Genomic DNA, 27,603 nt, shown 5'->3' on the forward strand with positions numbered 1-27,603 from the left:
CAGAGGAAACTAAAGCACAGAGTGGTTTCGTAACTTCTCCCAGAAAACCACTCAGAAGCTTGGACATTATAATCCAATGTCTTCCAACTCTGGATCCACACTTTATGCAATAACTTCATTTAAAAGACATCACCACAGTGAAGGCTAATAGAAAAAAAAACTTAACTTTCATTCAGGAATATTTAATTCAATATTTATCCAGAATTAGTATTGAGTGACTAATATTGTTTATTACTGCCATTAAACTTTCTACAGGAAAGCATTCATTCATTCACCAAATCTTTTCTGTACTTCTACTATGTACCAGGCAATGTTCCAGGGACTAGAGAGAAGAGATAAGTGAAGAAGCAAGAGTCCTGTCCACAAAGAACTTGGCTCTTCTGCAGAGACAAAATATAATTTAATCAAATAAATTATCTAATTAATAATTAATCAGAACATACATGTTATGAAAAAAGAAAAAGAAGAGTAAGACAAAAAGATGAGGAAGTACCAGCTATGAGAGAGTCTTGAGGAGTATCAGACTTCATAGAGAAAAGGAGATATGAGTAAAGGCTTAAAGGAGGTAAGACACTGGAACCTTCCAGGTAGAGGGAGATATCAGAGCCAAAGCCTCAGGGTGGGGACTAGCCTCCTTAATTCTCTCTTCAATCAGGTTTTCAAGTTGCCCAGCAATCCAGGTATTCTCTTATTTTACAGGTCAGCCTTTGACACAGACCAAGATCATTCTAGGATAAGTCAAAAGTTCTATACCCATCAGCTTTATGATAAAACTGAATAACATAGAGATAATTCATTATGATTATCACAACCATTGATCATGTCTCAACCTTACTGAGTGCCTACAACTTACTGACTTCTTGGCTAAGTCTTTTATATCCTGTACTTTGCATCCCAGCAGTAAAGAGTCAGTAAATGTTTACTGAGCACCTTTCACAACTTTCACAATTTACCACCAGTTCCGCCTGAATCCTTTAACTCCTAAAGCATCTATTCTCTAGGATAAGGAATGAGAATCACTGGGTGGGGATTTTATCTAAACCACACATACTCCCCTGACACTGTGATCTCCCACCCCCATCCCACAGCCTAGGTGAAAACGCCACAGAGAGCATATCATATTCTTATGTTGCAATTGGGCAGTTGCCACCCCCCTCACCAAAAAAGAGGGAGGAAGGAAGGAAAGAAGGGAGGAAACCATTTTTCTTAAAGCTACCCACTGCTAGGACCAGGATGGTGAAATCACAGTTAATAACAGTGCACCAAGCTTCAGAGTTCAGGAATGCCTCTGGCCTCCTGGGGAGATGTCCAGCAGCTGTGCCTAATTTGAGTGTCTGTCACCACCTCCAGCCCCCACCCTCTCCTGGTGGCTGCTCTTGGTCTCAAGCACTCTTCCTTATCCTATTTTGTAATCCCTCCCCTGACACTTAACCTGTCACAGGGACACTGTGAAGGTCAAAGGTCTTAAGAGTGGTTAAAACTTTCCAAAATGTTAAGCATCAGTTATTATGAAATGAGGGGCCTAACAGCAAGGCACAAGGGGCATCTGACCAACCCAAGTTGGGAGAGAGCCCAACAGCATCTCATTCCCATTGCTTGCTCTCTAATGCATCCTAACAAGAACCAGGACTGCCCTTTCTCTGTTATACTCTAGCCAACTTTTACCACACTTATGTAAACAGACAGATCATTTTATTCAATAATTCTTATTTCATCCATAATAGCTCGGCTAGGCAACAGGCTTAAAGGAGGTAGGATACTTGGCTGAGCTGGAACCTTCCAGGTAGAGGGAGATACCAGAGCCAAAGCCTCAGGGTGGGGACTAGCCTCCTTAATTCCCTCTTCAATCAGGTTTTCAAGTTGCTGTCTACCTTCAATCAGGTTTTAAAGAGCTGTCTACCTTCAAAATTTCACTCTCAACTATCCTTAACTTTGGTTTTAGTTACTGTTGGTTGACAATGAAGTTAACCTCTACTGAAAATGTTCGCTACTACTGTGGGTGATTAGAAGCCAATGTGTCTCGAAACATGCCTGTTAAAATACAGGTTTCTGGGCCTTCAGGACTCAGTAACTGGCATTTCATTGGCTTTCCAAGTGATGGTTAACTCAAGTACAGAAACAGCAGATTGAACCACATAGATATTTCAATTGTAGCCATTTATGTATTGGTCCTATATATATACAAAATGCTTCTATAGGATAAATTTGTATTTTTCCCACAAAACAAATTAACAGTAAGTTTTGAGTGGTATGATAATCTACAAATGTGTGACTTTACAGGTTGGATAATCACATTAAAATTCCTATGCATACATAGAGGGACAGGGAGCCTCGTATCCGATTTAAGAGAGAATGTGATTTTCTTAAATCAAGAAATAAGATGATTTTCCACCATCTTTGCATCAACAGAACAAAAAGCAAAATAAAAAGCAAACGCCTCAATAGAAAATACACTTTCATTCAAAGTGAAAGGGCACCATCTAGTGACCAAAAATATAAATTATCAGTGGGCACAAAGACACATGAGCATGCATGCAGAGACAGTCACCAACATGTAACACGTTTACCTCCAGGGTCTGAATCAGTGCTTTTTTGGAAAGTGGTTCTTCAAATAGTCAAGCTTAATAAGGACAGAGAAAAACAAACATGACAAAATTCTGGTTTAGATTGCTAAAGTGGCTTAGCAGCATTGTGTTTTTCATTCCCTTTTTGGCTCTCGCTTAAAAGATGCATACAAGATGTGTTCTTTTTTCCAGGTTGATCTTAATTTATTCATTTCAATTCCTGAAATACAGGTCTCTGTTTTTCAATGACTGTTAACAGTCTACAATTCAAACATTTCTGTGTAATACCACAAGGGATTAAGATTTCCTTTAGACTCACTCTGCAAATACTTGACAGAGAAAAGTCAAAGTATTAACCACATTAATAAACATAAATTGAGGAAAAAGTCAGCTATAAAGAGGGTTAGAAGATGGCATAACAGAAAAATAGGAAATAAGCGTAGAGCTTCTCCCTCCCAAAATTAATTGCTTTGAAGAACTCAATTTAGGCATAAAGGTTTTGAGACATTTACTCTTAAAAAAAAAATTACTACTTTAAAACCAATCCTCAAGTTCCCTGAACACAGGGGTCATGTTTAACTTGGTTTTGTAACTACCACAGTGCCAAACAAGTGGTAGATACTCAATAAGCTGTTGCTGAATGAACAGATGGCACCTATAATTTAGGAAATGGCTAAATACAGAGAGAGGAGATGGAAGTCTATAGAAAGAGTCTAAAGCTCATATACTAGGTGACTGTGTGTGTGGTACTTTCCAAAAAAGTTCTGAGTTCAAATATTCTGATCTTAGCACCTCTTTAAAAATACAAAAAAACTGTCAGATATTCATCTCAATTTTTGGTTTTTAGATTCCTGTCCTACCCGTCTGCTCACATCTCTCTGGTGTCATCCTAATGAAGAGAAAGTGACCAGATGGTAATCCAACCTTCTCTAAGTAATAGGAAGCTGTAATGGAAATGCATATGAAATGGGTATTTTATATGTGAATAATGCCAAAGAGAAAAAAATGCCCCTTTTTAAAAATGTTAAACCTTTGAACATAAAGGTTCTTGTGACTTTCATATGGATATCTGTAAGGACTTAACAAGGCAACAACTGTCATAAGGACACCCGCTAAAAACCATATTTTCAATAAAAATAAAGTATTTCAATATTTAAAATTAAAATTTTATTTTCTCTACCTTACTCTATTGTAAGAATACTGAATGTTTTTATGACTTAATGTGAAGTTTAGTTATGCTTTTAAAAGATTATCTCTTGGTACTCTGGTTTCTACTCTGTGGTTTTCCATCCTTGGAAACATTCCCACCCCTGGAAACATTAGTGAATATTTTACTGCCTCTTCCTTCTTTCTTCAGGCCCCTAAACCTCCTTCCCACTTCATTCCTATTCCACAGCAAAATCTGCAGAAAATACTCATGTCAGCCATTTGCATTTATTATGCTACAGAGAGTAATGTGCTATAGACACATGGTGAATTTAGGCCAATCTTTCATCAACAATCTGTAGCCACTTTCCTGTCTCCATGATTAAGTGCTGCTGAGAAAAGGATTCAACCCCCCAAATTCACAGTATGTCTTCCACCCTCAGCATGTACATTTAGACACAGAAAACAACAGAAAAATCCCTCGTTTGACTACCTCCCCGCCTCCCACTCACAATAAAAACAAAACAAAAGTTATTGTATCAGAGTTGTACTTCTGTTTACGGGGAAAAGTTCCATATATTATAAATGGCTTCAAATCTGGATGGCTGTGGTACATTTTATGTACATAAACAAAACTGTCAAACAGATGAGTGGACAGAATTTACTTTCCCCTGGCGTGGAGCTCTTTCACGTTTGTTTCAAGTTAATTTCTTCCAAAAGCGCTTTACTTCTGAAACAATATAATCAAGACGGGCATTACCTGGGGCCCGGATCTGTCAAGAGTGGCCAGTGTTGACAAACACTGAGGCGCAGCTCCAACTTCTTCTGAGATTCTTTGCAACCATTGGGAATATGTCAACAGTCGGCAAGTAGTTCCAAAGTAATAATAGCCAAAATTTTTATGTAAGAAAGAATGTAGCCCTAGGCTTACAATTTTGTGAAAAAAATCTCAGAAAGAAAAAAAAGTGTCAGAAAAAGCCCCAGGCTTCTCAAGGGCGTTAGTTCACTTGGAATCATATAGGGAAAAGCTAGGAAAAGCCAGAATGTATTACACAGAATGTATTACTTTTTAATGCCTTTGACGTGGCAATCGACTACAGATTTCCTTTATGATGTGGTAAAAATATGTGGTGTCTACAGTTAATCGCAATTTAGCCATAAACAAACTCTGTCACCTTGGAAAAGTCACTGAATCACTCAAGTATAGTTTCCTCAAAAAATAAATGAGGAAATTCAGTTAGATCACTGCTGTATTTCCATATAAATGCAAATTTCTTTGGTATAAAATAGTACTATAAGGTTCTTAAACTAATAAGCAACTTTATTTTACAATTTTTGATAATTCATGGTAGGTAGCTCACTTAAAATCTAAAATGTTTCCAAGAAGCTTAAACTAGCCTAAATCTGGTGACACATCTACAACTGGCTTTCCTCTTATTTTGCACATTTTAAGAATCTGTGATTTTTGTATCAAAGTGGATGAAAGGCAGTGTTCACCCCAGTGGCATTTCCTGAATAATGTGCTTTTAGGCACAAAACAAATGCATTGACAACCCCATACAAAGACGAGAGTCTACTTCAAACCCTATCTGAGCCATCTAATATGGCTTCTATTTTGATGACTATTAGGTTAGCAAGTCACTTTAGTAATCAGCAAAAGTGAATTCTACTCATAGTCAACTGGCCACTGCCCATATTTTATGGTGAAACATGTTTCCCCCTGGCTTCTTAAGAAATTGACTTTCTTTTTTAAACAAAAACTGTACATGGGCCAAATAACATACCGATATCACATTTTTTTTTACGGTGAAAATACATTACCAAGAGATGGAGAACACCTGAACTGACTTATTAAGCCTGACTAGAAATGATTTTGAAAGAGCAAACAGGACGACTAGAAGCCTGTGCACTTTACATTTATTTTGTGGCCAGTGAGATGGATTCCAGATTATTTCAAGGAATGTTCTTTGACAGTAAGAATTCTAATAAAAGAGCAAAGTGTATTTCAAGAGGGGAGTAAAAGAGCCCAAGCCACACATAGTTAAAGCAAAACATTAGTGGGCAGCCATAACATGTCAGGTGATATAACCAGGATAAAGAACAAACCCATCTGCTCTAGGCCTTCCCTATACTAAATACAGTTGACCCTTGAACAACACGGATTTGAACTGTGTAGGTCCACTTATAGTCAGAATTTATCTGCTGCCCCTAAGGCAGCAAGATGAACTCCCCCTCATTCTTCTTCCTCAGGCTACTCAATGTGAAGACGATGTGGATGAAGACTTTTGATGACCCACTTCCACTTAATAGCAAATCTATTTTCTCCCCCTTATAATTTTCTTAATAAAACTTCTTTTCTCTAGCTTACTTTATTGTTAAGACTACTGTATATAATACATATAACACACAAAATATATGCTAATCAACCTTTTATGTTACTGGTAGGCATCTGGTCAATAGCAGGCTATTAATAAAGTTTTGGGGGAGTCAAAAATTATGTGTGTATTTTTGTGTGGTGGGTCAACATCCCTGACCCCACTTGTTCAAGGCTTACCTGAACATTGCTTTAGGATAAAGCATAAAATCATCTTTATGTATCTTATTTAATTAAATTAATTAATTAATTACTTTTTTGAGACAGAGGCTTGTTCTGTCACCCAGGCTGGTGTGCAGTGGTGTGATCTCGGCTCACTGCAACTGCCGCCTCCCAAGCTCAAGCGATCCTCCCACCTCAGCCTCCTGAGTAGCTGGGACTACAGGCACGGGCCACCATGCCTGGCTAATTTTTTGTAGAGATGGGGTGCCTCACCACATTGTCCAGGCTGGTTTCAAACTCCTGGACTCAAGAAATCCATTGACTCGGCCTCCCAAAGTGCTAAGATTATAGGCATGAGCTACCACACCCAGCCAATATCTTATTTTAAAACTGAAAAAATAATCTCCTTACTAGTCAACTAAAAGAGAAGAGGAACAGACAGCAAGCAGTGCAAAAACATATGTATTTTAAATTCAAAAACCTAATTTTCATGAGATTAATGTTACCATTAGTATCCATATCAACCTATACACAGTGAGGTCCCATGGCAACTTCCTATCAACATTCTTTTTTTTTTCCAAATGAAACTTAATATTTAACAGAGAAAGAGTATTTTTGACATGATAATGGCAGGAGTGACGTGAGCGAATTGTAAGAAAGCAAGTATGGCAAATTCCTTAGGCATTTTCAGCTCTCTTTGGCAATGATTGGGGAGCAGGTGCCCTCATCGCTACAGTAATGAATACTTCAGGCAGGTTCTTGCTGAATGCAAGGAAAGGGTGGGAGGTCCATTCACATACCAAGGTGGAGCCTGTGAATGGTTTACCAATTGGATAAAAGAGAGCTACCAACCTGAGAAAATTCAAAACTAGCTGGAAGATAAGTAAGAGCTTTTGGTGATGGAATACCAGTATTTCCAATATAATCAGCAATGGAAGAGTTTAAAATACAAGGATGCTGGGCTATTAGAACTATTCTCCACCGACTTTTCAACTTCAGGAGGAAATGCAGCTTAATGGAGAGAAGAGGTAAATTGTGCATATGCCAGTTTGTGTTAAGATTCCACTGTGACTTATCAAAGCTGTTTACTTAATCAGAAACAGAGTTATGGGGGCTCAGCAAAAAAGTCTAGAAATAATCTCAGAGAAGAACAATGAAATGCAAACAAAGTAGAAAGCAAAAATCAAGGCATACCAGATGAAATAATCAACAACAGATGTATTTAAGGAGTGTGAGAATTGGAAAAGGATAAACTACCTTATCTTATAAACCACTTTCTCTTATATAGTGTAAACTACACCCAAGACATAATCTGAAAGTTGCTGTTCAGATAGGAGGAGGGCAGGGAAAAATCCAAAGCATAAGAGAAATCCAGCTTTGGAACACGGAGGGTGGAAAAAGAAAGAAACACAAAGCCTAACTCAATTAGTTTCCCGCAGCCTCTTGGCATCTGAGCTCTATATTCCAGAGATAAGGAAGAGGATTCTGGGAAGGGGAGGAAAGAAAATGAAGTGCCAGGACGAAATCTGGAATCATTAGAATGGTTTGTATATAACAGTTCTACAGAAAGCATGGGTAGTGCTAGGTTACTGCAACGGAGGTCGTTGACATAAGTATGAGAGGGAGATGGGCAACTCTTGTGATGGTAGAGATGAAGCCAAGATACCCCACATGGCAAAAACAATAATGCGAGGATCCAGGATGAAGAGGAGGAAACAACACCAGCCCTCTGCAATGGCAATGGCATCCCAGTCCAATACTCAATGGTCCTTTTGATAAAGGAGGGGGCACATGCCAGGATAAAGCATCCCCAGGAAATTATACTGAGATAACAGCAAGTTATGCAAGAACTTCTAAGAGCCAGAAGTGACTAATCTGCCTTCTCTCTCCCAGGAATACTGATGTTCACAGTGTGCATGACAGGTCCCAGAGGCATTGCCTGCAGTCTAAACCCAAAGCACTGTAATCTGTGGCCAGGGCAGATTGTTCCTTTTTACAACAGCTGGGACTCTTTGTGAAAAATCTTAACACACAACTGCTGGTTGCTGTTACAGAGTAAGACACTATGCATTTAAGAGTTCACACACATTAGACTAAGAAAGTCCCGTAAATAAAAAGGTGACCACATCATACCATATACATGATCTCTTTATGTCTGACCTACTCAGACTAGAATTTAGAAACTGGAAAATCTGTCTCTTGAAGAGATTCAAGGAACAATTACAGGTACATGCAGGAAACAGCAAAACTTTTAGGAATTCGATTCTAAAAATAACTTAGCAACTTGAGACTGGCATTAAAATTCTTTACATTTCTCATCTTTGTTTTGTATGTTACACTTGTTACATATAACTTTTATATGTTACACTAAAGAGCAGCTAATTATAGGTTCAACTGACTCTGTGTGCTAAAGACTGTGTTTCAAGCTTGTTCGTGATCTCAAACTTGGTAATATTCACAAAAATTAAAAAGGCCTAATATTAGGTAAGTGGTCCTTAAAGAAAATTATCACTTGGAAAATGCCTATCTGCCTTCTTCTCACTCCCACTTTCTACAGACTAGCTTAACAACAGCTGTTGATAGTTTTTTCATGAAGCCACATATACTGGCACAATATGCCTATTCTTCTCCCCAACTGTGCATTATTCCTCACCCCAACTGTGTATTATTTGTTTTTCTCATAAAGTAGAAATGAAGGATCCTAATCTCTCAGTCCTAAGAGATTTATATCTTTGGGCGAGGAGATGGGAATAAAGTTTTAATTGTCAAATAACTTCAAAACAATCCTTTATTTTTCTTAAGAATAATATCTTAAAAGTTACCTAAGAGCTAACAATTTCTAAGTCAGAATTCATCAAGCACTTATTCAAAGGCAAAGTTCCTGCTTAAATGTTTTTTTTGTTTGGTTTTTTTGTTTGTTTTTTTTTTGTTTTGTTTTGTTTTTTTTTGAGACAGAGTCTCGCTCTGTCACCCAGGCTGGAGTGCAGTGGCACGATCTCAGCTCACTGCAACTTCCACCTCCCAGATTCAAGTGAATCTCCTGCCTCAGCCTCCCATGTTGCTGGGTCTACAGGTGCACGCTGCCATGCCCAGCTAATATTTGTATTTTTTAGTAGAGATGCAGTTTCTCCATGTTGGCCAGGCTGGTCTCGAACTCCTGGCCTTAAGTGATCCTCCCACCTTGGCTTCCCAAAGTGCTCGGATTACAGGCATGAGCCAACGCACCCAGCCCTTAAGTATCTTAAATAACAAAAATTTTGAGCTTAGTCCTTTAAAACTGGTTTTTCTAAAAGCAAGAAGGCATCAAAAATTGCATCAAATAATCACCTGATAAGGGTGACCAATTAGTCCTATCGTTTCTAACAAGAAAGATGATCTGAAATTTCTTCCCATACAAAGAGCTCCCAAAAATAATTTAAAAAAATACTAATTGTCCCTTAAGGAAATGGGCAAAAGACATGGATAAATAATTCAATACAAAATGATAAATAAATATATAACTATGAATAAAGTTCAACCTTACTAATCACTTTTTAAAATAAAATCGGCAAAGGTCTTTAAAATTTCAAGCCCAAGAAGGATACAGTTAAATTCCCATACTTTTGGTAGAAATAAAAACCAGTGGAAAAAAATCTGGAAAGTAATTTGGAAATATCAATGAAGGATCACAATATCATAATTTTAAGAATACACATAAGAAGAGAAGAAAACCAAATTAACAGTGATTACTTCTAAGCAAGAGAGTCACAGGTAATTTCTATTTTATTTTATGCTCTAAGCGCTTCTGTATTTTCCATTATGAACAACTATACTTTTATAATGCACAAAAAATACTCATATCTTAAAAGATCATCTGTAAAGTCTGAGATCAATTCACTCAAATTACATCCTTTACTTTAAAAAATGTATTCAAGTCAGAACTTCCTGTTTTCCCCAGTACAATGTTTCAAGAATTCCCTTAAAAATTGAGACCTTTAAATGTTAGCAATAATGACAACAATGCTTTCTCAATTAGCTAAAAAAAAGTTCCTTCTTTCTTCTCCACAACTCTGTGACAGGCTTTTTGCCATGCAGTTTCTCAACTTTATCTCTTTTTATTTGTTGTGCTGTTACTTTTAATATTTTACTGACATACTTTGGCTCTGAATACAGAATTCCCCAGTGAAACTGGAGAAGGAATACATAATGATGGGGTTAACTGTCATGGAAAGACAAGGTTGGAACAGAGGGCAAATAGTTAGTGAAGGCCATATGTTTATGGCCACCACTAACTACACAAGGAATTCTTTCAAACATTTATGGCAACATCTCTCTTTTCCTGCAGTAATGGTTTCTGGAATAAATGGAAAAAAAGGACAATCCGGGTAGTGGGGGTATACTGCTCTTTCTTTAAAGAATTTTCCAATGTCTCCCAAACAAGGACATTTAGAAAAGCAATATTTGGGTATTATTCTCAGGGTGTGATTAATCCGCCTATTAACGTTAAGCAATAAAAACCTCACAGAACAGTACCCTCGTAACAAATAGTTTCACCAGCATGGCAACTTAAAAGATGTTTTGTCTTCTCAGCAGAGAAGTCAAAGAGTTGAGAACGGTACCTGGTTATGCGCCATTTGCCCTTGCCCTGGGGCTATTCTGTCTTTGGCTCTGCCCTGCTTCGTGCCCAGCAAGCTGGACCAGCACCCCTGGCAGTGGCTGCATGGCTCCATGACTACAATTCCACTGAGTAGTCTCTTGGCAGTTTCCTTTTTCACTGGGCTCCCACAATACCTTGTCCTCCCCTTGCCCCATCAGCCCTCGGGTGATGATAATGGCTTCCAGCTGTTGCCAGTTTTTGTGCCTCATCATCTATTAATATCCATTGCTTGCTCACTTAACCCTGTCTACGGTAAACAGCCCCCTTGTTAGAGTTTCTTAAACCATTTGGAGTTAACTCTGTTTTCTGCCAGAGTGAGACTGACACAACACCCATTCCACCAATTCCTTTCTTCTTTTAACGAGAAAGTGTGTGGGCAGGGGTTGGGGTGGTGAAGATTTGTGTTGGTCTCCTTTCTCCACAGAAGCACTAACTTTTAGGGGGTCAACTCTATACTTTAGATAGGTTAAAAATAATATTCCTTAGGTCTTAGCATACACTTTTTTAGAAAAATTGGTGTTTTTCTACAAGTCAACTTCACAACAACGGCAGAGAATCACTAATGCAGTTTCCTCTTTATTTTCTCTCTCCTTGTCTCCCTCCTCCATTTCCCCAAAGGCTATGCAAATGCATTTTAATCATATAATCACGCTTATTACTGGAAGTATCTTGGCACCTTCAAATGTTCTTTGATAAATGTGTTGTAATGTTTATAGGACCTTTGAGAAATATGTGTGGATCAGCAGCATTTTTGAATTTCTTTAATATTTTCTTGGCTTCCATACAACTTTTACCTCTAAAGGCATTTATTTGTATGTTCCATCTCAAAAAACATTGTTTTAAAGATATATGCAGTACACATCTTTTTTTGCGACAACCTCAAATATATTGAAGTGAGATTTCTGTAACCACTGAATTTGCTTCCAACTGAGGGGTGGGGATGTCTATTGATTATCTTCATGGGGCCTGTAAACAAACCGGCCTATAACTGCATCCAAAGACTATGTACACGTGCATTGGTAAACTTTTCTGAGTGCATCTACTGATTTTCAGAAAGGCTAAGAAAGCTAAGTCCTGCTGTAAGTAGTGTGGAATTTTGCAGACATTCAGGGAACAGATTTTGAAACCTTCAAAGGATTCAATTTTGGTTTGGCATTACTACAAGCTGGTATTTATCTTTGGTTCAGAAATTTTCAACAATTATATTTTTTAATATAATGTCAGCAATTATATTTAAAACGTGAATGCTAATCAATAGGACAACACCAAATTTGAGATAATCATTACTTCCTTTCAGTTACTATTATAAGAGACACAGGAGAAAACAGTAACAATAGAGGCATGTGAGAGAAGCCACAACTGAATCTAATTGTTGTTTAACTCTTGCTCTTTTTTAAAAAAAAAATCTTGTGTATTTTAGTGGAGTTTAAATCCTACAACTGTTATGCTTTGGCTACAGAATTAGATCTTTGTATGAAATCTTGTTTTAGAAGCTATGTTAACTTCTGGAATTATATCAAAGAACTTCAGACCTGGAATGGAACTTGAAGTTCTATCTGTCTTTTACATCCTTCCCCAAGGCTCACTGAATGCCTACCATGGGCCAGACACTGCTAGAAACTGGAGTCACAGTGAAGATGACACCATGATCCAAGCCAGTAAATGAGCACAGATGTAAAAACTTCCCACTCCTGGCATGCTTTCTTCTATGTAACATTCCTCCTAAACTGTCATCTAAACTGACACATTTTTAGTGACAGAGAGAAAACTATTTTATCAAAAAGCAAAGGTGAGCTGTTAAAAAATCATTTCCTTAAAACCATCTTTCTCCCCAAAAGCCTTCAATGATTTCCCAATTACACAGAATTAAGATTGCAAACTGTCTGCTGTGGTTTTCAAAGACCTCATGATCAGGACTGTGCCCAGCTGTTTAGCTTTCTCTTCCATTATTTCCCTTCATAAAATTCACACTACAACCAAACCAAAATACTCACCATTGCACCAAAATGTCCTATAATTTCCTATCTTGATGCTTCTGTTCCTGAAACCACTGGATACTGTACTATTATTTTGGCTCCATCAGTCCAATCCTCACCACATTAAGGTTAACACAAATGTCATGTTTTGTCAGGTCCCTCCAGTGCAAAGTAAATCTCTACCTCCGCTGGTTTCCCGTGACACTGCTTGTTCCCTTAAAAGGCCTATTACATGCTACCCCATTATCCATATACCTGCTTTCATCAGTCTGTAGGCCCTGTGATCTAATGGGAGACACTGTGCCCAGTTTTTATACCCCTCACAAAACAGACTATGTACCAAGTTTTAGAACACAAGCATTAGATAACTATCTGGATTTCACTAGAGTGACTGATATCTGTTTCCTCATAATTTTTGTGCCTTTATTCCCCCTTCCTCTACATTAAAAATGTCATCCCCTTAGCATATCCATGACAGCCCTTCAGACTCTGGCACAGCCACCAACTGTTACATTCTCAATCACTTTTTCTTTGGGCAATCACCCTACTTCTCTCAGTGGGTCCTTCTGTGAACTGACTCTAAGTCAGGCAACTTTAATTTTTTGAATCCTCAATCTCTAGCATGGGCTATGGAATAAAGTAAGTGTCCATAGAAATAGATTGTTGTAAGGATTAAATTATAGTAAGTAAGATAACATAATGGGCTTAGCAGTGTCTTTGACACAGTAAATACCCCATAAATGTTAGTTATTAGTAACTAAATGAAGGATTACGACAATAGTTACCATTTCAGCTCTTATTTCTTCTTATATCTTTTTAGAGATGTTTTCTGATTAGCAGAGCCCAACAGGTCTACATAACCTCCGAATCCCTCTGTCAAATCTGCCTAAGATGGAATTTATAACAGCATTGCAGACACATCACATGCTGGTGCAGAGTGACTTTTAACAACCAAAATCTCAGAGCCTTCTCATATCAACTGGTGTTCAGCCCTGTATTCCTCCCCTCCCTGGATTGTCCCATTAAGTATAAACAACCTTTTTATTATGGTTTTAGTATAAATTATAATAAAATGTCTTATATTAGTTGTATTACATCAGTGTTTGTGTTTTTTTTATGGTAAAATCCTATTGGGTTGTTGGTACCATCCTCATAAAGAGATATATGATCAAGGGAATCCAAACATATAATTCTTATTCTCAGATTAGTAGAGAAATTTTTTTATACTATTTGACATTTGATATGTTTATTTTCCCTCACTTTTAAGGAGTATTAAGAATGTACAACATATCAGCATAATTGCTTGGTGGAGAAAGGTTCACTCTGCAGTTTATGAGAAAGTAACATTTGATGAAAAGCAATAAAAAATGGGACATATTCGCTTTGCCATCATCTCATTGTTTCTCAAAAAAAGAAAAAATGTCAGACTAGAATATTATGACTGCAATAGAAATTCTAAAACCTGAAAAATCAATGAAGACTAATTTACCACAAATTCCTAACATTTCCACAATATATATTTTTTCACAGCAGAGCCTCTCAATGATACCTACATATTAGAAAATATAGCAAAGGAGTTTTATGCAACACTTCTAAATAAATTAAATGAACTTATATCTGCTAAAGATTATAAAAGATTACTCTGAAATTTATAAAATTTTTATTTTGCAATTATAATTAAAACTGTAAGAACCGATTTTGATAGCTTTGACTGAACATATAATAAAGATACGTAAACCTGAAATATTTTGTAGCACTACTTTTACGCTTTTCAAACGTTCATGCTAATCAGTACAAAAGTCCACAACCCACACTCCTTTAATACTTCCTATTTTAATGACCATTTTTAGAAATTTAGGCCCAAAGTCTTGGATATTTTGAGTTCCCCTCAGCTCCCTAGCTGGTAAAATATAAATAAGGTACAGGTAGTAAAGTACACTATATGAATACAGTAGAATCTCAAAAGAAAAAGCCATCAATATTCATAAAAATATTTTCTAAACAAAAATAACAATAATTGATCCCTAGGTTTAGAACTGTTTATGTAAATATAGTTGTGCCAATAGTAGTTCAGACTGCACAATGAAAACATGGGAGAAACAGAAATCTTTAAATCAAACAATATATGGGAAATGGTACTTATATTAATAATGGGACAAAATCATTCCCTGATGAAATGTGGACATGAAAGGAGTGACTGCTTTGAAAATGGTAAGTTTTCAAGCTTAGGAGTGATTGACAAATAAAAAGTATATCTATTAAAGATATATACTGTGATTTGATATACATATATATACACACACACACACACACACACACATTATAAAACCATTACCACAATCAAGTTAACATATCTATCACTTCACATACTGACCTCTGTGCGTGTGTGTGTGTGTTGAGAACATTTAAAATCTACCCTGTTAGGAAATTTCAAGGGTATATTATGAACTATAGTCACCACACTGTACACTAGGTCTCCAAAATTTATTCATCTTATAAATGAAAGTTTGTATCCTTTGACCAACATCTCCCCATTGTCCTCACACTCAATCCCTGTTAGTACAATTCTACTCTCTGTTTCTATGAGTTCAACTTTCTTAGATTTGACATATAAGTTATATTATGCAGTATTTGTCTGTGTCTGGTTTATTTCGCTTAACATAATGTCCTCCAGGTTCATCCATGTTGTCACAAATAGCAGTATGTCCTTTTTTCTAAGGCTGAATAACATTCCATTGTGGACTTACTATTGCCATTTTGTTGTTTTCTGATTGTTTTGTAGTTGTTTTGTTTCTTTATACCTCTCTTGGTATCTTCCTTTGTAATTTCATGATTTTCAATAGTGGTATGGTTTGATTCTTTATCTTTTGTGTATCTACTATAGATTTCTGTTTTGATGTTACAATGGAGTTACACAAAACATCTTATAGTTATGAGTCTATTTGAAGCTGGTAACTCTACACTTTTACTCCCCATTTTTTTTGATGTTATGATTTACTTTTTTTATATTGTGTCTCCATTAACATTGGTGTAGCTATAGTTATTTTTAATACTTTTGTCTTTTAACATTTATACTAGAGTTAAAATGAATTTAAACACCATCATTAGGATATTGGAGTATTCTGAATTTGCCTACATATTTATTTTTACCAGGGAGTAAAAATACTATATTTTCATGCTACTAATTGGTGTCTTTTCATTTCAGCTTGAACAATTTCGTTTAGCATTTCTTGTAAGGCAGTCTTAGTGGTGATGAACTCTCTTAGCCTTTGTTTGTCTGGGATAATCTTTATCTCTCCTTCCTTTACAAAGGACAGCTTTGCTGAGTAAAGTACCATTGAAAGACAGTTTTTTCCTTTCAGCACTTTGAGTATATCATCCCACTCCTTCGTGACCCGTGGGATTTCTGCTGAGAAGTCAACTGATAGTCTTATTGACAGTCTAACTGACAGTCTTCTTTTATGTGTGACGAGTCTCTTTTCTCTTGCTGTTTTCAAAATTCTCTGTCATTGATTACTGACAATAAGATTATGTGTCTTGGTGAAGTTTTATTTTGGTTGAACCTGCCTGAGGACCTTTGAGCCTCATAACCTGGATGTCCATATCTTTCCCATGATATGGGAAGTTTTCAGCCATTATTTATTTAAGTAAGATTTCTACCCTTTTCTTTCTTTTCTCCTTTGAAGACTCATATTGCATATATTATTTCTCCTGATGGTATCGCATAAATCCCATAGGCTTTCTTTTTTCTTCTCTGACTAGATAATTTCAAATGCTTTGTATTTGAGTTCACAGATCCTTTCTTCTGCTTGATCGAATCTGCTGTTGACTCTCTCTGATGCATTTTTCATTTCATTCATTGCAGTCTTCAGCTTCAGAAGTTGTTTGTTTCTATTTTACGATGTATATCTATTTGTTGAGCTTTTAGTTTTGTTCATGTATTGTTTTCCTGATTACACCGAGTTTTATTTAGATTTACACTGATTTTATTTTATTTAGATTTATACTAAGTTTTATTGTAGCCTGCTAAGTGTCCTTAAAAAGCAATTGTTTTTAAATTCCTTGTCGGGCAATTTGTAGACCTCTACTTCTTTGGGGATGGTTACTGAGAAATTATTGTGTGCTTTCGCTGGTGTCGGGTTTCTGCGTGTGTGTGTTCTGTGAAGTCCTGTGTTGCTGTTTTCACATCTGAAGTAGTAGTCATCTCCTCCAGTCTTTACTGACTAGCTTTGGGGAGAGGAACTCCTTCACCAGTCAGCCTGGCTAGAATTCTGAGGCTCTCTCAGATATTTTCTATGAATGCACTCCCTCCACTCTTTTTACTTTCTTTTGGGAGGTAATTCTTAAGATTGTGTACCTTCTCTCAATCTCACAAAGCCAGGCTTTGTGCTGAGAGCCTTTCATTTGTTTTCCCTAGGGCAGTGCCCTGAAATGCTCAGTTTATGTACCTTCTTCCAATCCCAGAGTCAAGCCAACTGACTACAAACCACCTGTAAAGGCTTGTACTCATGACCTAAGGAATGTGCATCAGAATTGGCCACAGGAGGGGTAGGGGAGGAAGCATGTGGGGCATGGGGGCACCCATGGAATTCGTTGGGTTTATAGGTCAGGCATCCCAACTAGCTCATGGGCAGGCCTCCTAATGGAGTCTGAGATGCAATCAGTCAGATACAAACAGCTGTTGAATTCTAAGACCTATCTGCTGTGATTTCCGCCACCCCCAACCCCACCTTTCCCTACTTTCAGCCACTCAGACATGCTAATCTCCTCCAGTGTTCTCGGTGGGTCAAAAAAGAGGTGAGCTTCTGGGACAGCATTTTACACAGCTGGTAAAGCTGGGTATTCACAACACTAACTTTCCCCCTGTGAGAAGAATCATGGGCAAAGAGGGTCTCTCCTGGCACTGAACTGCTGCTTTACAGGAGAGGTGACGTGGGTAAAATGAAACTATTCTTCTTAACCTCTTCAATGCATCTCTCCTTAAATTTTTTGCTCCAGCAGTGAGCTGGAACTTCTCTGCTAGACTCTCAGACTCCCACAAAGGTACTCTTGTCCATGAGTGATTGTCAAAATTGGTGCTTCTACAAGGAGACAATGATAGAAAACTTCTATTCTGCTATCTTGCTGAAATCATTCCTCATAAGCATTTGTTTTTGAAGAGAACTAGATCCTTCAGTTCAGGAGATTATCCAAATTTTACTATTATTTATATCACTAAATAAAAAAGTGTATGCTTTTCTCTCGTGCCCACCCCCTAATTACTCTCCCTTCCCACATACTTCTAGGGAAATAACAAAATAAAAATACACACATGGGGGTCATTCTTCCAATATGTTATTCCATCAAGTTCCAGTTTTTTTGCCAGTCAGTATCCCTGCCATCCCCTTTTCATCCCCACCCCATGGCACTATATCCAAGACTAGATTTGGCCTTAATGTGGTTCACAGATTGGGTTTTTTTTGGAACATAATGCAGTATAAACCTCCTCTGCAACTACCAGATGCTAAGCAGCAATATAATTGGAGAGTGATACCACTGTCCTGCCAGAAACTATCAAGACCTTCGAATCAGCAGGAGGCAGCTTCAGGGGGTGACGAAGAACTGAAGTGAGCCAAAAGGGAATATTTCTGTGCTGCTTCCAGTAACACAATGCATATTCTAATATGATTGTGGGCTGGAAAGATTTCATGTGCCCTTGTGGACTAACTTTATTCTGTGCCTGGAAAAGAGAGAGTATCTGGATTCACTGGCAGCTTTCAACGAATCTACCCCTCCCTGTAACACCTGCTTTTGTTGATTAAATTTTAACAGAACCTTTTTTCCTTTAATAGAGTGACTTTAAGAGGAAAAATGAAATTGGCATCAGCTTTTTTGACATGATTATTAGTAAGTGCAGAGCACTAGAGGTATCTGTTCAGAACAAGAGAAAAGGCCTTTTTGCCCTGTGAGTCCTCATCTTAGAATACAAAATTTTAGTTGGTAAAATGTTAGACTACTTCATTTATGATTTGGCCTGTCCAAAATTGTTGCTAAGTTTTGAAATCTTAGATATTAATGGGATTCTCCCGTCTTGACAGGGCACATGTTTCAGGATTCACAGTGGAGTTTATCATGTACAACCTTATTAATGTGAACTTCACTAATTTATAATAATATAAAAATTTTGTGTGAGTCTGGAGTTCACTGTTACTTTAAAGAACATGTTTGATAGATGAATGAATGTAAATAAAAATGTTTAGGCAAGAGAGGTCCTATTCAAACAACATAGGTCCTGTGGAAGCCCACTTTGCACACGTTTAAAAATACATACTACCAGGCCAGGCATGGTGGCTCACACCTGTAATGCCAGCACTTTGGGAGGCTGAGGTGGGTGGATGGCCTGAGGTCAGGAGTTCGAGACCAGCCTGGCCAACATGTTGAAACCCCATCTCTACCAAAAATACAAAAAAAAATTAGCCAGGCATGGTGGCGCACGTCTGTAATCTCAGCTACTCGTGAGGCCGAAGCACAAAAATTGCTTGAACGGAGAGGCAGAGGTTGCAGTGAGCAGAGATCGCACCACTGCACTCCAGCCTGGGCAACAGAGCAAGACTGTCTCAAAAACAAAACAAAACAAAACAAAAAAACAAACAAAAAACCCATACTACCTACAAAACTGCAGCAACTAATTATTACACTAGTTTCCCTAGGAATATTAGACCATAATTTGGTTATGTAACCCAAAAGAGGAAAAGAAAACTTTCTTTTAATACAAGCTCTTAGATTCAAACTTTCTCCTAATTTACAGTTATCACCTTGATTATTCCAGATTAGTGACTTAACTAAAACCTCTGTTTCTCATATAACCTGTTGATTATTCCCAGACACGCTGATGAACTTACCCAGGTTTAGTTTTCTATTTTCATTCCCTCAGTGTCCCTGAATTTCAGCCCACTGGTCTTATGTTTTTATCACTGTTAGGCAAGAATTAAAGAAAATTAAAGACATAAAATCTACAACCTGTCCCCTTTCTTGTTTTAGGAGAAAGAAAGTGGAAAATGTCAAGCCTAGAACAAAAAAAAAAAAAAAAGAAGGAAATTAGTGATCAATTTCCAGGCTCTATGTTTCTCTTCCTGACTCTGGCATCAGTTTTATGCTTACTCAGGTCATTTTCTTTCTGTTATGTCAGCACATACATGAGTATCACCTTCACTTTCTATATACTTTTACTGCCTTACACATTTATTTCTTTTGCTTTTTCATCCACAAGTGAATTTCAGGTCCTTTCCTTGATACGTATCTTTCTGCCAATAATGTGTCGAGAACAGGGTACAGCATTCCAAGTACAGGATTTTCTCCACAGTCATATAAATCAGATTTTTTTCCACTTCTATGGCTCAGTCTAGGGTCTCTAGGTATGTAAGCTGATTATGGGCCTCTGAAGAAACAGTGTTTCTGCCAATTCACTGTCATGTCTAGTTCTCTGTTTCATCATTTGTCTAATTAAGCTTTCAAAAGCCTAATGTAGGCAACTGGCTATTCTCAGAGTAATACAGGTATGAGTCCTGGGTCTACTGAAGTGAACTCAGTTTCCTCACTCATTAAATGGTTTTGACAATAGTGCCTATTTCATTTTAAGTGTAAGTAAACATCAGTATGTGTTACTGTACCTGTACCTGTACCTTCTGAGGGCCCCCAAACACCACTAAATGTATAGCAATTCCATGCCTGTGAGTATTCATTTGATATTCCTTCTTAGTTTCCTGTCTTCTCTGCCTCTGCTCTTAGAAGTGATCCCTTTGGCATTACTCTCTTCCAGGCCTTTTGCCTAGGGCGTCTACTCGTGTAACTTTACTATCTAGTATTGTGATTCTTTCCAATTCCAGTTTCCTAGTTTAGGCCTCTCTTCCAAGCCTCCCAGCTAGTCTCAAACGCCTAGTAAACAACTTCTCACTTTCTTCATGCTCTTTAATTTCAACGTGCCAGGTCCAAAATTCATTACTCTTCTCTCTTTTCTGGGTGGAGCAATGGGGATCTCCACAGTTTAAGAAAGAACACTGTAGAAAAAGCAATCCAAAGGTTAACAGATCACCAGTATGTGATCTTGTCCTTTAATATAAACACTAGTCTGTACTCAGAACTTAACTCCTCAAGGATCTCTCCTCCTGTGTATGTAATTCTAATGGTCAGTGAGGCACAATCCATTAGTAGGAACCACTATGCTTTCTTTTTTCCTTCAAATATAGTAATTCCTAAACTTATTGAGTCCACTTGTACCTCAAAATATTTTCTTCTTCCATTTAAATCACATTTAACTTGTTCTTTGGGATGCTGTCTTGGGAAAAGCTCAGGGCTATGGCTATACTCTCACAGTTTTAAAATCACTTGTGAAGGTTGACTAACCCATGCTATCAGCTACAGTGACTAGTGTCTTAACAGCATTTAAAAGAAAAAATATATATTAATAATTTTTCCCAATATCTCCAATATTTTTAAAGTAACTACCATATATTTTTAGAGGGTATTCATTATTGGAAGCATATTATTTTTCTTCCTGGAAGGGATGGTCAATCTTGTGCACATTTTGAGGATCTGACAGAACTACATCTGAGAATTATGAGGCAAATCATAGTATGTTAATAATTCAAAACTCAGTGGTTTTTTTCCAATATTTCCCCCATTCACAAAAACAATATATCACAGGGCCTTAAAACAACAAACATAATAGGGCTGGCTCCATTTTACATTTAGAACCTATAAACTTTCTATTTCATTGAGTCTAACCAACACAGGTGGATTGGCTCTGGCACTGAAGAATGTACTGGGCCTCCTTTGTGTTAAGATGAAATTGCTTAAATCCTGTGATGTACTTGTAAGGTTGATCTGGAGAGAGAGAACTCTTTGTTTTTTAAAGTTTTTAAGTACATTTTCAAGTTTTGTCAATGCCTATTAACTTCCATCTCATAATAAAAACTGATGTTAATTTTCATGTAAAGAAAATTTTGAAAAGAGTGTGTACAGAAGCTTAATGTCATGTACACCATCTGGCACTGAAATGGTCCATCATGAAAACCAGTCCACATGTGTAAGCATACAGGCTGGATATTCCCTGCAGCAGGACTGACCACAGACACCACAGATTATAAAGATGAATGCTGGCCACTTAATAACCTGTTCTTCTTCCTTTTACCACATAGTGTGGAAACAAACAAACTAACAAACAAAAAAACAACGCTGACCACATTTTTGGCCAGATACTACATCATGTAAAACCTTATGAATCTTGATTTTGGTACTACCACTATATGCTTTAGATATTTTTTGTTGCTGTACTCAGCAAATCTGACACCTACACTCTCCAATATTTCACAGACATTCCCATAAAGCTTATCTGCAAATCAGTTCTCAATGTTTGACCATATTTTCTCATTTTAGTGGCATTTCTTACATTCTCGTTTTGTCTCTTCAAGTTTCCATGGCTTTCGATTTTCTGTTTGTACATTCTCCAGCTTTCACTTACTTGGCCTTAAAATTGATCAGATTTGTGAGTCTCCTGGACACACAAACTTGCATTAAGGCCCATACCAGCCTGGGTGGGGAGTCTGTGCAGACTCTCTCAAACAGGAATTAGCAACAAAGATGAGTGGAGGAGCTAGCACTGAGAGCAAGGACGGTGCAAAGTTAAAAACATGTGCAAAGGGGTTTGACTTCAAACTGATCCTGGACTCATACCTACAAAGCTGATTTCTACAGTCTGACGTTCTTTCATCTGACTTTAGACTCCTGGTTCTTTCCTGATGAAAATGTTTTATAAGAATTTTTTTCTAGAAAAGCCACATGCAAGTGGTTGCTTTTATTCATGATGGATAGGAACTTCTCAGCTCCTGAAATGTGTTCATAGAAAGGATGACGTAGGCACTTTTTCTAGACCTCTAAAGATAATGATATACTGCCAAAAATCAAAGATTTCCATGCCAGTCCTTACTTTTCAGTCTCCAGGAGAGGAGCCCAATTACATCCTTCATTTATTTATTTTTATTTTTTCCTCACACTTACTCAAGGTTGACCTGAACTGTTTGTTTGTCATCCATTCTCAACAACACATCTTCACGGACGCAACTCCTTGTCACATTGAACTATATCATTTAACACATATAACTACGTCTACATTTTTCTAAGTGATTTTATCAAAAGAAACGAAAGGGGACAGATAAAGCTAATTAACATAAATGGGAAATCACAATAAACCATCTCTAAAAATCTACATTGATGGGCATCTCTGCCATTTCCTTTAAAAAGAAACTGAGTTGGGTGTGATGGAGTTTAAAATCTTTCACTGACTCATTCCTTAGTGTTTCTCTCACATCGATTTTAAACCTTGTCACTGCCCCCTGCTCTAGGATTTGTATACCTCCTCTTTGAATTGGAAAGGAAGCAACTTTCTTTCCAGCGGCACTTGGCTCCTTTTGTAGACAGCTAGCACAGAGGTGGGGTAGCCTTCATCTGTATCTTAGCATCATGTACTTTCACACAAACTCGTCATTCTGTTCATAAATTCTTGGTCTCTTAGGCTGGGTGCAGTGGCTCACGCCTGTAATCCCAGCACTTTGGGAGGCTGAGGCAGGCAGATCACTTGAGTCCAGGAGTTCAAGACCAGCCTGGCCAACATGGTGAAACCCTGTCTCTATTAAAATAAAAATACAAAAATTTTGCCGGGCAGGGTGATAAACAAAAAGGATTACTAGGTGTTTCCAATGGAAAATAATGCATTGTCTAGAGAACACCCTTTGGGGTCCTCTGATTCTGGCATTTTACTGCCTCTGAAATGTTTCATAGCTCTGTTTTAGATAAATGACACCAAAGCAAAGTAAGTCTTTTCTATAGACAATACAAATAAATTCTGTCCCTTGGAGGTTCAATTTACATTCCTCCTCCCATTAGAAAAACCCAGCTTCAGATCCATTTGTAAATTCATCTCACATTTCTTTATTCCATATAAATCTATCATTCTCTTTTGAATGGTTATGACATCTTCCTAGTTCTCCATTAATAAGATTCATAAAATCTTTAACACGTGTTCAATTTATGTCTGTATGAGTCTCATCATTTTTTATTTTCCCAGAAAATTATTCTTTAATGGTAAAAAAAATAATTCTTAAAGCCATTAACAAGGACAATTTAAGTCTGCTTACAGTAGATTACAAAAAACATTTTTTGGCAAACAGAAATTTCTCTGTATTAAATACCAACTAAATAAATGATTTAGAAAACCTACTCTATGGTGTTTGGTTGTGATGTATATATTACGGTGGGATTCCACCTGGAATGTACATGTGAGCTTCTCTGTGGAAGAGGCGTAATATATGAATGCTGCGGTTTAACAAGATGCAAAACTGTTAGGTATAGATAGATACACTAAGGAGCTGCAAATAGTGGAAAACGTCATTTGGGGACCACCAATCTCCTGCATGATTGTAATTTATAGTAATTTAACACTCTTGATGGAATAACAGTTGCCTGAGAAAATCATTCCCATTCTTAGATCTGGCAACAACCAGGCACCTTTTAACACTATTCTCTCATTCCACAACATACAAATTCACAGTGGAATTACTATTAAAACCAAAAACAGAGCTAAGAACACATTTGCTTAAAACGTGCTTATGAAAAGCAGCTAACATCGTGTCACGTTGCAAATGATCACAACTCCTTCCAAAACTCCTTTCTCACTTCTTTGCTGTCTTCTTTTTTTTTTTTTTTTTTTTTTCTTTTGAGACGAGTCTCACTCTGCTGCCCAGGCTGGAGTGTGGTAGCGCGATCTTGGCTCACTGCAAGCTCCGCCTCCCAGGTCCACGCCATTCCCCTGCCTCAGCCTCCTGAGTAGCTGGGACTACAGGCGCCCACCACCAAGCCCGGCTAATTTTTTGTGTTTTTAGTAGAGACGGGGTTTCACCGTGTTAGCCAGGATGGTCTCGATCTCCTGACCTCGTGATCCACCCGCCTCGGCCTCCCAAAGTGCTGGGATTACAGGTGTGAGCCACCGCACCGGGCCTGCTCTCTTCTTCTTAATTATATTTTTAGGTTTTACAAAACAGAAAGTCAACATTCAGTTTCTTTTACACCATAGAAAAAGAGTAAACAGGAAATATTGTATTAACAAATGAACAATTTAGTCATTTTCATTCCTTTACTGTTTTGACTTGTAACTTAGTAAAGAATGTTTTATGCCACTATACAAATACATACAATAAATACCCAGAGCTGTTTGTATCAAGGAATTAACCCATTTCATATGCCAGCACAAGGACTTAAATGCCTGCTTCCTAGATATTTAGACTAGTGTTCTCTCTCTAGAAAAGTTTCAAATATTTTAGGTTTTATAAATCTTTTTGTTTATATTGAAATTTGTATTTGTTTATATTGAATCATTTTTGCTTATATTGCTACTCTCTTAAATATTTTAATGATCAGGCCAGGTGTGGTTGCTTACTCCTGTAATTGCAGCACTTTGGGAGGCCAAGGTGGTCAGATCATCTGAGGTCAGGAGTTCGAGACCAGCCTGGCCAACATGACAAAACCCCGTCCCCACTAAAAATACAAAAATTAGCTGGGTGTGGTGGCACACACCTGTAATCCCAGCTACTCAGGAGGCTGAGGCAGAAGAATCACTTGAACCCAGGAGACAGACATTGCAATGAGCCGAGATTGTGCCACTGCACTCCAGCCTGAGTGACAAAGCAAGACTCCATCTCAAAATAAATAAATAAATAAATAAATAAATAAATAAATAAATAAATATTTTAATGATCAAAGATACTGTCCTTGGGAAGCTAAATTGGACTTAAGCAAGTGGCCAGCTTAAAAAAAATCTTATTAGAACAAAAGCTCAGTTTTTATTAATTTTAATTCCATTTTCTGATCAGACTTTACAGAACTTAACAGAGCTTTAAAAATCTCTTGCTCTTTTATTCCCCAAAACAGAAATGTTTCACAAGTAAAAAATAAAAAAAGTTAGTGCTATTTGTTTCATTATCTTAGACTTACCGATGATGAGAAGAAATGGCTGATAAAACATTTCTTAAGCTTGGCAGCTTTGGGTAATTATTTACAGGGTTGAAATAGAATTACTATCTAGACCCACAGTTTGGTTATTAGAACTAACCTTGTAACCAGGCAGGGACAAGAAGAACAGTGAACTGACTTTTTGTCACAGACCTTATAGGGAAGAGGAGAAAAACTAGATGAACTATGTGCCAGGAATTCCTTTCTTAGTGAATGTCATACTCATGGCAGTGATTTAATAGCCTGTTCTAGGATACACCACAAGTTCCATTTTTTATTCAGTAGCAGAGAATTGTCAATTTGGTAGGGGAAGAATACATTAGTAATCATCTAGCAACCTTTAGGCACTTATAGTGAGGGGCTGATATATAATGTCAAATCTATAAGTATATATGGCACATGCTAAACACACACTTGGGAACCGCAAACTTATGAATGGATTATATTCGGTAAGTGTTTATATGAACTGGTTATGTGAAATATACAACATATTTTTCCAACCAAAAAAAATTTTTAATGACGGCTACTGACCTGGGTTTGGCTCACAGAAGCCTAATCATTCATAGGATGACTTTAAAACTACATATATATTTTTTTAAGATAGTAGAAGGAAAAATACTGCAAATGCTTTAAGTGTCAGTATGTTATGTCTTATGCAGAATGGCTTAGGAAACCAAGCACCACTGCTAAGGTTGCTTCCTATGGGTTGTTTCTGAGACAGGGAATGCATCTTCCCCTTGTGTTCTTCACAGTGTTGCTGACTGCCAAGAACTTCAAACCTTTTGCTGTGGCAGCAAAAAGAGAAGCCTTTGATGTAAAGGTCAGCTGTACACAGCTGATCTGAGTTGGCAGCCACAGGCTTAAGGACACACTGCATTGATATTTATGGCATCTCTGGTTCTAACACAGTTTACCCAAGAACAACCTAAACATACAAATAATCACTGAAGGAAGTTATGTCTTGAATATCTTGAGAGTGGCTGACCTGGATGGGGGGTCCTGGCTCTTGTGAAATTGCATAGGTGTACAGCATTAAAAGACCTGTGCCCTTCCTGTCCCTTTTTACGGACTCAATCTCTTAAAGGAACTGAAACCTTAGTCAGAGACTCTGAATATATACTCTCCATAACATCACTTACTGATAAGCTCCACTCTGGCATGGACTCACTGATATTTACTTTCGCATTCTTAAATGCTGGTCTCACAGAGGCTTTAGTTCTCACCTCTGACATCTCAATTAGGAGTGCATTTTCCAGTAGAAACATAGAAACATGATAACAGTTAGGTAGATAAATTGGTACTATATTTAACCATAACGTCAAATACTCGTCCTATAGAAAATGTGTTACGATTTCATAGAACTCACTGATAGCTTTATTTCATAGAGGAGAAATGTTCACATACTCATGAACAAATACAAATCCACAGAACATTATATAAAAGTAGTTTAACATTCAACAAGGTGGCTGATTTCATGCCTGAGCCACAGAGTTGGTCTCATTATTTTATATACAGTCCTTGTATATTCTAAAGTCTTGTAGCGGGTTATACAATAAGTCCTGTTCAGCATCCCGTATTATAAATTACATATGGTTACTTCTCTGCACAATAAAAGGGCTTCCTTATTAGAGTAATTAAGAAATTAAAGCAGTGAGACAATAATTGAATTTTTAAAAATGTTAGCACCAATGAAAATTATTTGAA

General features: G+C 37.4%; 1 protein-coding gene across 7 annotated transcripts in view; it reads right to left on the minus strand.

Annotated features, from left to right (window-relative positions):
* The window catches only part of BICC1 (BicC family RNA binding protein 1), a 318,362-nt gene that overhangs the window by 46,828 nt on the left and 243,931 nt on the right, over positions 1 to 27,603 (minus strand). The gene's annotated exons all lie outside the window — the stretch shown is intronic.

This window comes from Gorilla gorilla, chromosome 8 (genome assembly GCF_029281585.2).
Source record: "Gorilla gorilla gorilla isolate KB3781 chromosome 8, NHGRI_mGorGor1-v2.1_pri, whole genome shotgun sequence".
NCBI lineage: Eukaryota > Metazoa > Chordata > Mammalia > Primates > Hominidae > Gorilla > Gorilla gorilla.